We start from the raw sequence: 16,615 nt of genomic DNA, 5'->3' as shown, positions 1-16,615 counted from the left end.
GTCAGGAGCCTTAAGGCTCGTCCCGGGGCCCGCACCCCATTTCCCCCACGTTCCCGTTGTGCTAACGAGGCCCCGCTGTGCCTGGCAGAGCCCAGCAGCCGGTGGCCGGGGGGCCCGGTGGGACACGGGGATTCGGGGCCGCCGCGAAGCGCCGTCCCGGAGCCGCACGTGAGGCTGTGGTGCTGTTGGGCCGCCCACGTGATGCTCCCAAAAATGGGGAGCGAGCCCACGCGAGGCAGCGGAACGAACAGCCTCAGTGCCCGCTTTGTCCTCTCCTCCTTCCCCGAGCCGCCCATTGAAGCGCTCCGTGCGCTCTCGGCAGCGTTGCCGGGGGCCCGGGCCGTCCCGGTGTTGGGCACAGCGCACCAACTGCGGGCAGCGCTGGGCCGAGGTGAAACAATACATAATCGTGGAAAGCAGCTTGCAGGGCTTGCCTTTTATTTGGATTTTAACTCCTGTGGCAAGTTGTTGGGTTTTTTTTATTATTATTATTTTTATTGGCCCACGCAATTAAACCTGCTGTCTGACTGCAGCGGTTATCTCCTATCAGACAAACTGCCCCGGCCGCTCCCCTCCTCCCTCTGCCATTTTAATCCGAGAGAATTTGCACAGGGGGAGGGGGAAGCGGCCACGGGCTCCGCACGGAGCTCTTCCTGCGCAGATCCCAACGCGATGTCGGCGTCTTGGCAGTTCCTTCTGGGGGGGGGGCCACGCTCACCTCCGTGTGTCGTGTTCTCCGTTAAAATCGGGGGAATAAATACGTGTGTAATCCTTTCTGAAACGCGTGTTAGTTTATTTCGGAGCAGTGACCTCGATATTTACTTTCTCTTCCACGCTCACTGTGCACCGTGTGTACATGCTGACAAATGGGTAATCGGTTCCTTCTGCGCACGATACATGGACACATAAATATTAAATCTGCACAGTATTCATCTACTGTACACACACACAAGTTTATTTACACTCCACGAGTATAACTTTTACTAGCTCGCAGACCCAAACTTTTATGACAGCGACTCTTGGTGCCACTACCTTAACAAATACCAGTTCTAAATCAGGGGATAGTGATGCCCTTAAACCCCAGCACTGGCAGCTGCAAGCATTTCCTGGTGCAAAGTGTATTACTTCTTCAGTGTGGAATATGTTTTTATGGTACACAGAAGTGTAAGCAAGGCAGCATGTCTGTTCTCAGACACTGTACCCTGATATTTCTGCTCCAAAACCGCATGGTCAGGAGGAGAACACTTGATTTTTCATTTAAAATTGAGTCTGAGTGACAAGTCTGCCCTACAGGTCCCACCCGGACCCAGGCTGACATGTATCTCAGCCTTCAGTTCAGGCCTGAACCTGGACCGCAGCTGTACTCACTGAGACACTTGCACGCAGCTTTGCAAATCAAGGCCTAATTTTGGGCTTCCTTCACTTCCTCCTCCTTTGTTCATAGCTGTCACCCACTGAGGCTTCAGAATGAAAGTCTGCATCAGTTGCACAAAACATGACTGCAATGTTTGAATTGATGAAAGCAATGCACGGCACAGACCCCTCATACTTTGTCTCCCTGAAGGCTTGTGGCACGCACAGTTCCCATAGGAGCAGGCTGCACGGTGACAAGAGCCACCGCAGCAGAGCCATCACTGGGACAGGGGCACAGTGCTGCTCCCCAGCCTCACTGCTCGCTGGGCAAAGGGTTGGGAGATGCCCAGGGACAGGGCAGACCCTGTCCCATCTCACAAGGGCGCAGGGATGTGTGTGTGTTTGTTTGTGTGTGTGTGTGTGTCACAGGGCAGGAAGTCCGAGGTCTGTCACCATACAGCCACTTTGCATGTGTCACAGCCATTGTGCAGGCTAACAGCACTGCCTGCAGCATGATAGGGTTTCTCTCAAGCCTCTCCGCAGAAGCTGTGAACTTTGATGCTGGTGAAGCTTTTTGTTTCTAACCATTGAGAAAGCTTTCATGTTTGTTTGTTCTTCCTTGAAAACAGTGCTGGGTTTCTTTCTCATCCCAAACCCTTGATGCTCTGCATGAGTGTCCTGACACAGCGTGGCAGATTCAGTGTTCCTCTGGAAGCAAACTGAAAAATTCTTTTCTGGCCATAAAGAAAACTCTGCACCAAGTGTAGGCGACTGTGTACACAGAGCCTGTACACAACACACAGAGTTGTGTTTTATTTTTCAGCCCCAACAGTGAACACACTTTCTGCAGCCTCTGAATGCTGCAAATGCTAGAAAAGCAAGGATTGAAGCAACAAACCCAGTCCCCCAGCTCACTCCACTTGCTCTGGAGATACCTGATGTTAAATCTTCATTCTTTTGGAGCCAATGAGGAGGAAACCCCATGAGCAATGAGAGACTCTGGTAGGTGCAGGATCTTGCTTCCCTGCATGGATCCCACCCTTTGGCCATGTCCCTACAATGGCCTGCATGCACCGTGAGGCCTGCCAGGCTCTCTAAGGCATGTGGGATGGCTGCGAGGAGTTCCACATCAGCACTGAGTCACCTGAAGCCCCTGAGCTTGACTGGGGCTCTGGACATAACTGTAACTTAGTGGTTAATCTATATCAAATCAAACGGGGGGGAAGTGCAGTGTTGTTGCTGTATGTTGGCTGCAGCCAAACAGGTTGGACCAGGCAGGACTGTCTTTTTAAATAATTTACTGAAATTTGGTTATCTTTGTCAAGGGAAAAGCTGCTCGCTTTGCCAACTTTTAAATGAAAAAAATGTTATGGCCGTTAACCCTCTGGGTCCTACAAGTAGAACACAGCCGGAGTAAAACACAGCAGGGATGCCTGGCAATGAACAGATTGTACTCCCCGGACAAAAAGCAAAGTGTTGTCTGCTTATTTCTTGCTTTCCACCCTGACCAGATTAGCCTGTCTGCACCAGGACAGCACTGCTCTTGGCACAGCCACGGCACTGCCGGCTCTCGCAACAAAGGGTTACAAAAAGTAAAACTGCACCCCTTTGCTTGAGTGGTGAAAAGCAGCTCTCACCTCCTCTGAATTGTGTTTTCCTTGAGAAAAGGCACATTGAAAATGCTTACCCCAGGGAGAAGGTACGTGTGTGTTTACACGGCTGTATACAGATATGTGTATGTACATGTATGTATGTATATACAGACGTATTTGGTTACTAGCAGCAGAAGGGACAATTAATCACCCTCTGGACTGATTGTTTTTAATACTGAAAGGCTGTTAATCAGGAAAACATGACCCTTAGAACAAGATGTTCATGCAACCAACAATGTGTGTGTGTGTTTTTTCTGGTGCTGAACTGCTGCTAAAGCAGAGCAGAAATCGAGTTTACAGTCTTTTACGTTAGAACTTCTTGCTCCAAGTTTGACAACAACTTCAGCTAGAATTTGGAAGGAATGTACAGGAATTGATGTCCAGCTCTCTCTGGTTTCAATGGGACTTTGGTGTTCAAAAGTCTGGTGGCATTTAGATTCCTGAAGATTTGAACAGTTACTATGTGGAAATTATATAAAAAAAATAACACTTCTGCTGAAAAATCCAAAGGGCCATCTAATTTCATTTTAATGTAACTAAAAGACCTTAAAAATCTGTCCTTAAATCTCCTGCACTCCCCTGAAAATTCTTCCTTTCAGCCTAATTTTGGAAAGGGAGCAATAAAGGCAAATTTTAATCCAAATTTTTATTTCCCTGAGAGAAAGGCTCATATCCTGTAGCAAGGGGGAAGCTGGCAAAAATAAAAAAAAACACAAGGAGGGTGGTGGTGGGGTGAGAGGATGCAGGAGGGCCATGTGGCAGCCTGCAGAGCCTGGGGGTCTGCAGCAGTAGAACAGTGTGTGGGGCTGGCACGGCTCCTGGCTGACCCCAGAGGAAAGGCACAGTGGACTGGCACTGGGGAGGAGAAATCCTGCATGGCCAGTGGCTGGCAGTGCCAGGAGGACGGAGCAGACATATCTTGAGGAGGGCAGAGCTGTGAAGAGCTTCCCATCTAATCCCAACCCAGTAAGGTGTAAACAAAATCCCCATTATTTCATTTTGGTCAGGTCACTACGAGCTTTCTCATATCTCACAAAACCAAGGGGAACAGGAGTTACACATCTGTGCACTGAGAGCTTCCTCAAGCAAGGATCAGGTTCCCAGGGCATATGGCCTTCCCCAGCACCCCGTGTTGCTCTCCTTCCTCTTGGGAACGTCTCTCTGCTAATTAAACGTGAGGTTGCTGCAGAGCCCTGTTTGTCCTTGATACCCAAAAGCAAGCTGATTTCCTTAAGGCTTTGGAAATTCACCTTCTGCCTGCTCCCCACTCCACACCCCTGAGCTGCCAAAAGAAGAGAAAGTAGAAAGGGACAGCGGTGACAGGGTGACACGGGAGCATTAACCTCCCATAGCTGGTGCCTCCTTAGAGAAACTGAGCCCTGTATTACAAGGAAGGGCAGGCAGGCATCCTTTTCCTTCCTGAGGAGGAGGCACTTAGCAAAATCAGTGCAGAAAGCCTTCGATAGCTCATGGCTTTGCTCCACTCCATTCTGTGTCTAGGTAGAGAAGATCTGTATCAGAACAGGAGCACAAGTTGCAAAAAGAATCATCATTCCTTAGAAAAATGAGGGGATAAAGATTTTTGTTTGGGAGCTGCTTCATCATAGGAGTGACTGCAGTGAGCGCAGAGCTGGTCCGGAAGACACCACTCACTTTCTATAAACTTCTTCAATTTCTCTCCGCCGTCATCTCAGCAGCGAGGCAGCTGGTGTGGTTAGATGTCAGGAGATGGTGTTGTGGGGGACAGCTGCCCTGGTATTCAGGGTGACTGGAGTTTAGAATGAGAAATCCACACAATCCCCTCCAGGGAGCTCTGAGTCACGAGACCTGGTGGGAGAAAGATTGGATGCCGTACAGTCAGGGGGTTAACAGTAAATGTTAATTCAGTTCTTTTGTTTTGTTTTGTTTTTGTTTGGTTGTTGTTGTTGTTGTTTCAAAAAAGGTTCACAATACAATTTCTTGCACTTCAGTATTTAAATCAACATTTTTTGGAGTGGTGGAGCAGCTTTCCTCAAGAGCAGTCTGGCATTCCCATGGGAAGGGAAATAGAAATTCACCTGCAATTGCTCTCCTAACGTGTAGTCATAGCTTCAAGCTAACGTCTGTAAGAGAGAGTAGAAACTCAGAACTCCAACCTTTGATGTAATACGTTCTCCTCCATTTATTCCACATGTAATCTGGATATTTCAAACGCTGCTGATGGCTGGGGGGAGGAGCAAGAAGTCAAAGCTCATTCTTCACTGCTATTTATATAAAGAAACACTTCAGCACATGAAAACCTGGAAAAGAAAAAAGAAAATCAATGCAACCTCAATTTGGCAGCAAGTGAGGGATTAATCAGCAACTAAAACAATTTTAGAAAATGCCACGGCTTCAGTTACATGGGCATAAACCTTCAGTATACAGATCCAAACCTGCTCAGAAGCACCGGGTGGCTCTGGGTTAATCCCGAGCTGAGTTCCAGGCGCAGGGAGCTGCCCCCACTGTCCGTGCCTGCAGCATCAGGAGTCATGTTAGAAACGACTGTTTCCACACCGGCTGTCATGACTTAGAAGGAACAGCCGCGGCCTGTTGCTTAAATGTGAACAATATTCTCTCTTTTTGAATGTGGATTTTTCATACAAGGGGAACTAATGGCTCTCTCAGAGCAGTTCTGGTCTATCTTGTCAATTTGGTTTCTAGTCATGCATGCTAAGTGAATTTTTATAGCTGAGCTAGGAGTCCTTAAAAACAGGCCTTACACTGGAAATGCAGATGTGCCTTACTGTGGGTTGTGATAGGAGAGCATCCCCGCCCCTGGGGAGCCAGAGCCTGGAAATCAGAATTCCCTTTTTCGGTGCAGAGAACGTGATTCCCTGGCACTCTTTCATCTGCACTGAAAGGCAGGAAGGAGAGACAGAATTATCCCCTCATTACAATAATGCTCCTCACACTTTCCCCAGCTACTCTCTGCGGGCGTTATCAGAGGGCCCTGGCTGCCAGAAATGCCAAATACCTACAGCTCCAGTTAAAAGCAATCGGAGAGCAGAGCGCTCAGAAGCTCTGCAAATCAGACCCATGGAGAGTTAACCAAAGGTTTTTGTAATAAAAATAATTAATTAAAACAAAACAAAAAAAAAACCCAGACTCAACTTTATTCTTTACTGAGTGACTTTATTCTTTAATGTAAGAGCTTTGTTTTTTAAATAAAACTGTATATTTTACTGTCTGATTCCTCTTATGGCCTCCCCACTGTAAGCTGAACGACATGCAGACATACATCAATATATTTACCTGCTTACTTCGCTTCTGGAAAAGACAACAATCTGTCTCAGTCATCTTCACATCCAGCAAAAAAAAAAAGAAACTGACTTTTTTCACCCATTCAGTGCCAATTAAGATGTGAAATGTGGATTTACTGCTATTCAGTAAATATCCCAATCACTCGTGCTATGCAGAGTGGATACACACCCACACTCAGTGGCAACCCAAGCCTATTCTGACACTAGTAAAAGCGAGAGAATAGAGGCTATAAAACCTTATTACTTATTTATTAAAACAGCGTAGCCTTCCTTCATCTCATGTCTCCTTATGGAAAACCCATGTAACAAGTAACTCCACAGGACGACACCATCCACAGGCACACCGCCTCCATGGACATCGCTGCCTTTGTACTGATGTGCAGCAGCTGGGGATCTATCAGAGCACTCCCGGCAAACACCCACCTCTTCAGGCACAGCTTCATGGCTCACAGCAGCTGCCCCACGCCCTGCAGCATCCCTGTGCCGCAGCAGCATCTCCTCCCTCCTGCAGGTCCATGCTGAGCGCCCACTGCCCGGTGCTCGCGCTGCAGAGAGCCAGACCTGGACCAGACCCTTCGGATACTTACAAAGGAAAATCTTAACAGCATCTGTGAATAGTTTAAGAGAAAGGAACAAAATAATACCACTTATGTTAACAGATTGAAATGGTAGCTATGGTGACCACAGACAAAGAACAAACCGTTTTGACTGAATTCAGTCAATTCCTTCTGACAACAAACTGCAAGAAAAAGCAAACTTTTTAAAATCCATAATGAAGCCATTATAACAAATCCATTTGTCTCTGTTTGTCTTTTTTTGCTTTTTACCTTTTACTTTCAGCTATTACACAAAACCTGTTAATCATGAATATAGTCAAAAGCATTCAGTCTACCAAAAATGGGGATTTTCTTACTGTAAAAAAAAATATTTTTTTTGTCTGCATTTTCAAAACAAAAGGGAAGGAATAGTTACTGTAAAATGACAGACATTCATAATTCACAGCGTGGGTTTTGCAGAATCAAGGCTTGTTTGTAACAGCTGGATTGCTTTCCCTGTCCTGATGTGCAACCAGTGCCTGGAGCCACTCCCTGCCCTCTTGTGCCAGATTTCTCCCTCAGCCTGGTGGCTGCCCTTCTGGCCAGGCCTGAGGAAGTGCAGCTGAGCTGGGAGAACGTGGGGAACAGCAAGGCAGGAGCTGGGGGCTGATCCAGGGGCAGCACCGCACAGTGCTGGGAGTGATGTGGAGCTGCCCACGTGCTTGTCAACTTCCACCCTGAGAAGCTACAAGGGGCCAGCAAAGGAGAAGGAGGAAAAAGAGGAAGAGAAGGAGGAGGCTCTGGTGTGAGCATCAGGATGGAGGCTCCAGATCTCGGGGAGAAATCATCACTGCCAATCCATCCTGAGACCACTTGGGTATTCCCAAAGCTTGCTGCCAGCAGTGCAGAGCTGCTGTGAGTGCCATGAGTGCTTAATCTTTAACTCACTGTGCACAGTGCCTTCCGCAATACCCTACAGGCTGCAACATCCATCCAGTATAGATTTGTAACATAGCCACGCTTTTGATGCTCAGGAGCAATAACTAGATGTTTCTGCAGCGTGTGACCCTCACAGCCCTAAGCCAGCATTTTCGTCTGCTTAACTTCATCATTCTCTAAAGTACACCTCCCAGCAAACCAACAAATGAGCATAAAGCCACAAACATTATATCTGTCACAGGGCCAGCCAGGGCTGCTGCCCACAGCAGGACAGCCCAGCCCTACAGCCCCACTTAGGGCCCCATGTCGAGGCCTCGCCTGTCTTCGATTTCGCTCTCGCCTGTTCAGAGGGCAGGTCTGTGGGGGGAAGGCAGGCGAAAAGGAAAATACCACTGCTTGCTCATGTGTCCTTTTGATATCGCCTAGAAACAGTAAAAAATAAAAAAATAGAAAAGGTTCCTTTGATTTTATGTGCAGTAAATCCTCACTAGATGGCTCCTTACAGCAAGCGAATCAGTCCCCACAGAAAAAGCACCACCAGGGGTGATCTGTGCTGCGTTGTGTGGGGATACAGCAGGTCCAGCATCTCCAGCACAGCCCGAACACCTTTCCTTACTGCTCCTAACTCAGCCCATTTCACATTCAGCTTTCACATTCATCCAGGCCCTGTGCTGCTGCAGGTGGAACTGGTGGCAGAGGGGCATCACACTCCTCAGAGAGCTGAGTTGAGAGGCAGAGATGCCCCCACAGCGCAGTGCTGTTTGCAGGGTGCCCCCAGCTGCCAGCAGCACTCAGCCTCTCACACAGCGCTGCGCGCTGCAAGGTTCGCTGGCTGTGCCCTCATTAGCGAGCAGCGCTAATTGATGTCACTCCAGCCTTGAGATACACATGAGTACTGCATGCTAGAAGTCTGGCGTACAGATAGAGCGATTGTAGCTTCACTGCAGTCCCTGCAAAGTGGTGGGGATGAGGCCAGAAATGCGGCCTGCTCTGCTGTTTGGTTTCTTGTTGCTGAAAATCAGCACAGATAAATGCACTGAACCAGGTCATAATCAACCCTGATGCAAATACCCAGATTAGAGAACTACAGCAATTACGGTAAATAAATCGCTGGAAGAATTTCATTATAAATGCTCAAAAGAAGATGCTCACCCATCTCACAAACAAGCAAGAGCCACGCCACACCAATTCAACAATTCACTAATAAAGTCATATTTGATCATCTAATTAATGGAGCTGTTATCTCCCCATAACAAATTGGGACTTTCAGACAGCTAAACATTTGTCTTCTGCTAAGGATGGACTTTTCTATCTTAGCATTCCCTTGAAACCAGGTTGTTGAACTCAGGCCTTAAAGACCGGATTAAAAGAGAATATTGTTTGCTTTTCATCATGCATACAAGTTTTAACGCTGCCATCTTTCCGCTAACAAGCTATTTAACAGACTCTGTGGTGGCAAAGCCCACAGATTACCCAAGTGATGTTGCCACAGCACCCAGGGAGGAATTTTTACAGTACTGGATTCAGCTGGCGCTTTATGGCTGCAGCCCAGGGTGTGGGCAGGGATCCTGGTGACGAGGCTGCCGTTGCCCCCCAGCACAGCTCCCTGCCATGCTCTTCCTTGTCAGAACAGGGAAGAGGAGAGGCCTCTCTGAGAACTGTTAGACCGAGCCATGTCCCCACGGCAGCACCTCGAGCACTATCGGCCCCTCCATCCTTCCTCCGTACAGTGCACGCAGCAGCAGGGCATGGGTAGGGCTCTTATCTCAGCTTGCTGCAGCCCCAGCCCTTCTGCAATCAAATGAAAATAAACAGAAAGAAAAAAAATGTTCAGCTTCATAAGCCTTTTTTTTTTTTTTCCATGTGTAAATTATGTATCGCACTCATTACAGGAAAAAGGAAGATGTAGACTTGGAAATCAGCTGTGGGCTCCTCCATTTTCCCTACAATCGTGCAAGTGTTACAGCTGTACACACAGGGGACTTTTCTTTTTTTTTTTTGTCATGCAGCTTTACACCAAAATAAAGGCCACAGTTGTTCTCGTTGGTGATTAGGCTCAGTGCTGTGCCTCTGGGAATGGGGAAGCACCCAGACTCAGAGGAACACAACACTTAATGAGTCCTTTCTTTGAAGAAAGGAAATTTTTTCAAAGTATTTTTTCAGAGCTGGCGGAAGCAATGCAGAGGCTGTACGCACAGCTTCTGCAGGAGGAGGCAGGTAAAGCACCACCAGCTGTACCTGCTGAGCAGCAGCCCCTCAATGAGTGCTGGACCCTGCGCTGGCAGCTAGCAGCACAGGATCTGGTCCAGGGCTCCGTGCCGGACCTCAGCAGGGCCTCCAGCAACTTCTTTTTTTTATTATTAATCCTGAATTAATACCCAAGCTTCAAAGGCATGGATCTAGAGGGGGGGGGTCTCTTTATGGAGATACTGTGTGTCCTGGAACAGATCCTTTAATTTTATGATGAGCTGGAGTTGAAGATATTTGTATTCAAATCCTCATTTAGGTTCTAATGCTCTTTAGTGTTGGATACAGGGATTTTAGGCTGGAAATGGCACACTTGACTTTACTATCACCCCAAACAGACAATCAGAATTTAAGCTGCTGTTTCTCTCCAGCCTTTTCATACTTCTCCCAACACTCTCCCCGAAATTGGAGTGACCCTGCTGCATTTACTCTACTAATAAAATATACTTTACTCTGTGTTCTTCCCTCTACCTTCTCCTCAAGTCTTATGCGGTCAAATAAAATCAAGGTTTTCAGATGTAAAACGGTTATCAGCAGTTCAGGTTTTACTTACAGTTCCTTGATCAGGCTGCAGGGACGCTACATAGGAAGAAGTATAAAATAATAGCGTATGTTCCGGTACAAACTGCAAGCATCATGCTGTACAGGGTGTCCTTTTAGGGTTTTCCATCTTTGCTGATGATAACAGCAGCGTCTCTATTCATTTTGCTGGATGTTAAAAATAAGACTGCATTTTGCTGTTATGAACAGTGAAATTACCTGGTGTGGTGCTCAGGGTAGATCAGAACGCACCCACATCTCAGATAATCTGGCTGGTTTCTGTGTCCGCTCCACTGCCTGCGGCCCCCAGCCTGTAGCACCAAACAGCCCTACCCACAGCCCTCACCACAGCCTGCCAGGGCTTCACGAGCTCACCTTGCACTGTTATGTGTCAGCTCTGGGTATGAAATAGCTGAAAATTAGGGCGAAGTATGACACTGGATTGCTGCAGTTAGGGGCTGGTGGAGCTGCGGTCCAGTCCAAGTGCACGACAGCATCCCCCTACATGTGCACCGAAGGAAACCTCCATCCAGAGGATACAACACATTGAAATCCTTGGCTATGCAGAAAAGACATGCACAAAGGATTTGTTTGGAACTCACTCCTAACTCCGCTCATCTCTTTTATTGCTGTGGCTTTAGGAACAGCAGCAGCTTTCCTTAGCTCTCCAGTAAGGGATTCATTCTCAAGCACACACTCTGCAGAGCCAGACCCGTTGTGTTCATCAGACACAGGCTTTTCCCCCAGATATTCGCAGCTGTGCTGGACACCTGATTTAGAAGCTCTGGTTGTGCCATCAGCAGCCAGAAACATCACACTAAATCAGCTTGTCTGCCCAAAGCAAGTGTGTGCAGCTCACAGCTAGCTGCTCACTGTGACATTGCTCACCCGTGTTAGTGCTGGCCACTACTGAGCCAAAGGAACACCAGCACCAGGGAAGGTGAGGGTTTGCTTGCAAAAAAGGCATATATTAGCAAGTGAGTGTGTACGTATGATTGGGGGTTCCCTCATCTAAATTATTTACCATCAATTGACCCAGCCCTGGATTTTAATTTATAATTGTCCCCTTGGTGTGCTCCACATAGAGGAAATGTTGGTATTAACCAAAGGTAATTCACGGCACAGTTGGGAGGGGGATTATTTTGCCAGTAATAACTTCCTTTAAATATGGAATTGTGATCAAAGCAACGTGGTTCTGATTTTTCCTCTATTTTTAGCTTTGTAGTATGTTTCTTCTTAACAGTAAGTTAACATTGTAAGCATGCTGTGAATTTCCAATATAGCAAAGCTTTAATAATTTGCAGCAATAATTATTCCTGCTTCTGTCTCCAATTCAATTTGGTGTGGAATTCCCATCTCCCACCACAAAGCTTAGCTCAACAGTATCTATGTGAGACAGGCTATGAAACGAGTTTGCTGTAATGGACTTCATTAAGGGACAGCCAAATTACTTTCATCTGTAATCTATTTTAAATGGCAAAAAGGGCTTTTCAATAAATATTTTTCCTTCCAAAGTTATCCATCTCTGTGGAAAAAGGGGAATGGTTATTCAGTTTTTTCTTCTTTGTTTTTATAAAAAGGTTTCAAAATTATTTTCTGGATTTGTTTGAATAACAAACATTTAAGCTAGGAATGGAAGCAGCACCTTTTTTCTCTCCCTGAAGCACCAAACCATGCCAGGAGTGCTTGTGTTTTCTCCTGCCCCAATGTCACCTGCTGGGTGCCAGCCACTGCTGGACTTGAGTGGCTACCAATGTGTGGATTTGGTGGCCTCAATCCATCTTCACCAAGATCCAAGCAGGGATCCACTCAGCATGAGCACATAGATGCTATCTGAGGACCCATTAGCCCCAACCCAAACAATGAACACACATGGACCAATAACAAGCAGTGGGGAGAGTCTTAGCCAAGCCCTATGCACAAGGACGTATTACTCCCCCACCAAATAAAAGCCTTTACTTAGTATTTAGCTTTGTAGCAAGAACCCTCTTCGGCCTGCTCCTAAAAGAGATGTTACAGTTAATTTAGTGTAAAATTATCACCTGCTGTACAATAAAACAACAAACTGCAGTCAAATAATCTCTTAATAAATGAAAATGTGTAATAAACTGTGTCAGCACCACAGAGAGTTGGCAAGGCTGAATACCCTAAAGGTACCAATCCAAACAAATTCACCATACAATATATGGCCTGTGTCATTTCTGGTTCTTATCAGGGATGATTCATCTGGGAATCCTTGGCGCTGGTTTTTACATCTAAAGGCCAGGCAGTTATTATAATGATATAATTTCTGCTGCATTAATTAAACATAATGCATGTAAGCCCCTTTATAGGGGTCTATAAATTCATTGTAAACATATGCTGTATGTGCAATCTACGAAATGAAATGAAGAGTCTCATAACCATTTCTCTTTTCCAGAGTTTGAAGAGAGGTCTAATGATTGGCACGGAAAAAAATTAAAAATAGCATAAAGGCAAACCTAACATTGCCCCTGCAAACATTAAAACTACACCTATGGATGGAAACCCAGGTGCCTGTCAGTGAGGGGGGAAGCAGGAGGAAACACAAGCACAGGCTTGAGCTGGCCACAGAATCCTTGGAACAAAGCACTGCTCTCTCTGCTGCAGGCTTGGTACATGCAGATGAAAAATAGTCTATGTTGTTCTCAGTACCTAACTTCATGTTAAGAACCACTCACTAGTCCCATCATAATGCAGCTCCTGCTAGTACAAACAACCCCAGCCCATCAATTTCAGTCTGGTACCATAGGCAGAAGAACAACCCTTCCAGTCTACCACCTCACACATATCTTCCAAACTAGTCCTCACATCTTCAGGCAGAGAACTGTGCCCCAAAACCCCTCAGATCCCCATCTCTCCATGGTGCCCTCTGCAGAAGAGCCGTGGAGGAGTCCCTCCGGGATTCAGGATTGAGGGAAGGAGACTGATACAGTCAGAAGGTTCTAAGGAGATCTTACAGGGGCCTTCCAGTACCTAAAGGAGCCTACAGAAAGGATGGAGAAGGACTCTATTGAAGAGGGTGGTGACAGAACAAGGGCAATGGCTTTAAAATAAAAGAGGAGGTACATAAATCAGACACCAGGAAGAAATTCTTCTTTATAAGGACAGTGAGACCCTGGCACTGCTTCCCAGAGAGCTGTGGGTGTCCCATCCCTGGAGGTGCCCAAGGCCGGGTTGGATGGAGCCCTGGGCAGCCTGAGCTGGTGAGTAGTGTCCCCACCCAAGGCAGAAGGTTGGAACTCGGTTTCTAATGTCCCTTCCTACCCAAACCATTCTATGTTTCTATAGTTTTGGCTGGGCACCCAGAGGAAAAGCAGTGTAATTCAATCTCCAAGACAGCTGGCATCATTTGGCACATCCAAGTTCCCAGCTAGCAGGTAGTCATGCCAGCCCTCCGCCCCCTTGGAGATCCATAGAAGTCTGGGTACAGGGGAAAAGACCCAGAAGCCGTAGGGTAACCAAAGTGTCCACCCTACATCTCTTACAGGGCACACACCACAGCAGGCAGCACTGAAGGTGAAAGGAGCCCCTCTCATTGCTGCCACCTCCTTGCCTTTCATTAAATGGAGGAGCCCAATGGCAAGTGGGGAGTCACCAGACCACCCAATCTGTGGCACGAGAGCCAAGAGGGTGTCCATGAGCAGATCTGGAGGCACGAGTTTGTTCATAGCACTCTGTCACAACTGCGAAATGCATGTCCAGCATCCGTGTGTTGTCCCTGAGAGGCAGAGACCCATCACTCACACAGAGGAAATTAAAATGACAGCTAGAGATGTCCCCTGCACCCAGCTCCCTCTTTAGGAAACTCCCCTTCCGCACCAGCTCTCTGAGTAAACATCCTCCAACAGCCTCCATCTCTGCCCTTTCTGGACAACTTCCTCACCAGGCAACATAAGCAAAGCCTTTTCTTCAAATTGGTTTAAAATGAGTGAAAGATAAATAAAGCATTTTTCCTCAGTGACATCAGACATTAATAGAAGTGATGAGTGGAATGCGTGAGCCCTGCCCAACTGCAGGAACAGGCTTCACACTGTCCCCATTCCCATCTCGAAGAGATGAGGGTTGGGGCTGAGATGGCTCATGGCATCTTTTGCACATATTTGGGGATATTTGGTGTCCTAAACCCCCAGCTCCTGGAGTTATAAGAACATTGGGAGATGTTGCTCTTAAGAAAAAAAGAGAGAGGCTTTTAGATCTTGTCCTTGCTGAGAAATCCGGGAAAACAACAGACAAACAATGCCTGAGCACATGAGATTTGGCTCAGCAATTCCACCACTCAGAACAGCAACCAGCACCATGAGATCTGCCTCATTCATCCTCAGCCACTGGGGCCAGCAATGGGACTCTGCTGGGCTGCCCAAACCCCACCAGGAGCACAGCAGCCATCCCACGGGTTTGGTCTGGGTGGAGCATCCATGAAGATGTATCCAAAGGGGTGGAAGAAGGAAGCTAAGCAGTCCCAGATACCACTGCTCAGCATTTAATTGCAGCACCGCTACAGCCAGCGGACTCCGACCTTTTGCCGGCGCCACGGCTGCGCCCATCCCAGTGGTTATCCCCAAGCCACGCAGCTCCAGGCTGCTTTCTCCTTCAGTTCTCACTTCTCAGATATATGTGAGATTACTGCCTTTTCCATAGACAGGGCGCTCCCGGAAAAAGCTGGAAAACAACCAGTGCACAAACCAACAGCTCAAAACAGCAGTGCATGGGAGAGCCTTGGAAGTCAATCACAGAATAAGGTTGGAAAAAGCCACTAAGATCATCTAATCCAATCATCAGCCCATCACTGCCATGCCCACTAACCATGTCCATCGGGGTTTGTGATTCTCCTTCTGAAGGCAGAGGGGAGGGACGAACGACACAAACATGTTGCTGTTACGGTGGTTCTTTGCCATGGACACAAAGAGCCCTTCAGCCCCACACCGCACACTGGCTATGGAGATGGGCATCACACAGATACCCATAGCTGCTGCTCAGCAACAGCCAGTACCTCAATGCTGAGACAGCACAAAAATCACTAAAAGATGGACGTGACAGTAAACCTGTCCCCACCCAGAACAGCCAAGGTGACAATAGGGTCACATCATCTCACCGACCACCAGGACAGCACTGCAGCAGGGCCCCATAGGCAGGAAGCAGCCGAGCTGAGAGCTGAGGGGCCCAGTGCCACTGTAGCTGTGTCCCTGCAGGCAGCAGGGCTCTGTGCGTGTGTGTGTGTGTGTGTGTACAGCATGTGGCTCCACATCCTCTCACCCCTCTGCATCTGCCTACTAGAACAGTTAAACTGCCCAGCTCACTATGGCTGCAGTTTATCATATATCACACAGCCCTCCTTGCTCTGCCAAGGTTCACTTTCCTCAAAACATCCCTCTTTACTCAACCAGAAGAAAAAATGTAATTCAATTGGGGGATGACGTTTGGTATTTTTATGTTTGGCTTTCTATTTCTTCTGTTTCTTTCCCCTCGAGCTAAATCAAGCCCAGGCAGCAGAATTACTTCAGCTTACAATTAATTCCTTTATTAACTCTTTAGGGGCAGGAGGGAGAGAATGAGAGTGGTCCGGAGCCCTGAAATGATGAAGGTCAGAAAGGAGGGGCCATGGCCCCCTTACGCCAGGGCTGTCTGATAGCGATAGGACAAGGGGCTTTAAAGTGAAAGAGGGGAGATTTAGATTAGATATTAGCTGAAATTTTTTTTTGCTCAGAGGGCGTTGAGGCCCTGGACTGCTGCCCAGAGAGCTGAGGGTGCCCCATCCCTGGAGGTGTTCAAGGCTAGGCTGGATGGAGCCCTGGGTGGGGGCAGCCAGCTCATGGCAGGGGTAGGAGCTGGATGGGCCTCAAGGTCTCTTCCAACCTGAGCTATTCTGTGATTATGATTCTCTGTGCTATGGAATGGCCATTAATAAATAGGGTTATTATCGCTGCTGGCACTTCAGTTGTATGTGAATTTAAGCACTAGGTTTGGTACTGAACCATAATGTTAAAGTCCTTAATTAAAAATTAAGTAGAAATGGGGAAAGAGTTTGAAGCAAATCATTTTTTGAAAT

General features: G+C 47.4%; 1 long non-coding RNA gene across 2 annotated transcripts in view; it reads right to left on the bottom strand.

Annotated features, from left to right (window-relative positions):
- Positions 1-3,570: 3,570 nt before the first annotated feature.
- The window catches only part of LOC104911243, a 25,867-nt gene continuing 12,822 nt past the window's right edge, over positions 3,571-16,615 (bottom strand). For both annotated transcript variants that reach the window (XR_793758.3, XR_002115437.2), the window contains exons 2-3: positions 6,710-6,894; positions 3,571-5,284 (exon numbers count right to left, since the gene is read on the bottom strand). This is a non-coding gene — a long non-coding RNA (uncharacterized LOC104911243). The remainder of the gene's footprint in view (positions 5,285-6,709; positions 6,895-16,615) is intronic.

Source organism: Meleagris gallopavo, chromosome 5 (assembly GCF_000146605.3).
Source record: "Meleagris gallopavo isolate NT-WF06-2002-E0010 breed Aviagen turkey brand Nicholas breeding stock chromosome 5, Turkey_5.1, whole genome shotgun sequence".
In the NCBI taxonomy this organism is placed as follows: domain Eukaryota; kingdom Metazoa; phylum Chordata; class Aves; order Galliformes; family Phasianidae; genus Meleagris; species Meleagris gallopavo.
Note: the sequence above shows the minus strand (reverse complement) of the source record. Positions and strands in the feature narration are given on the sequence as shown.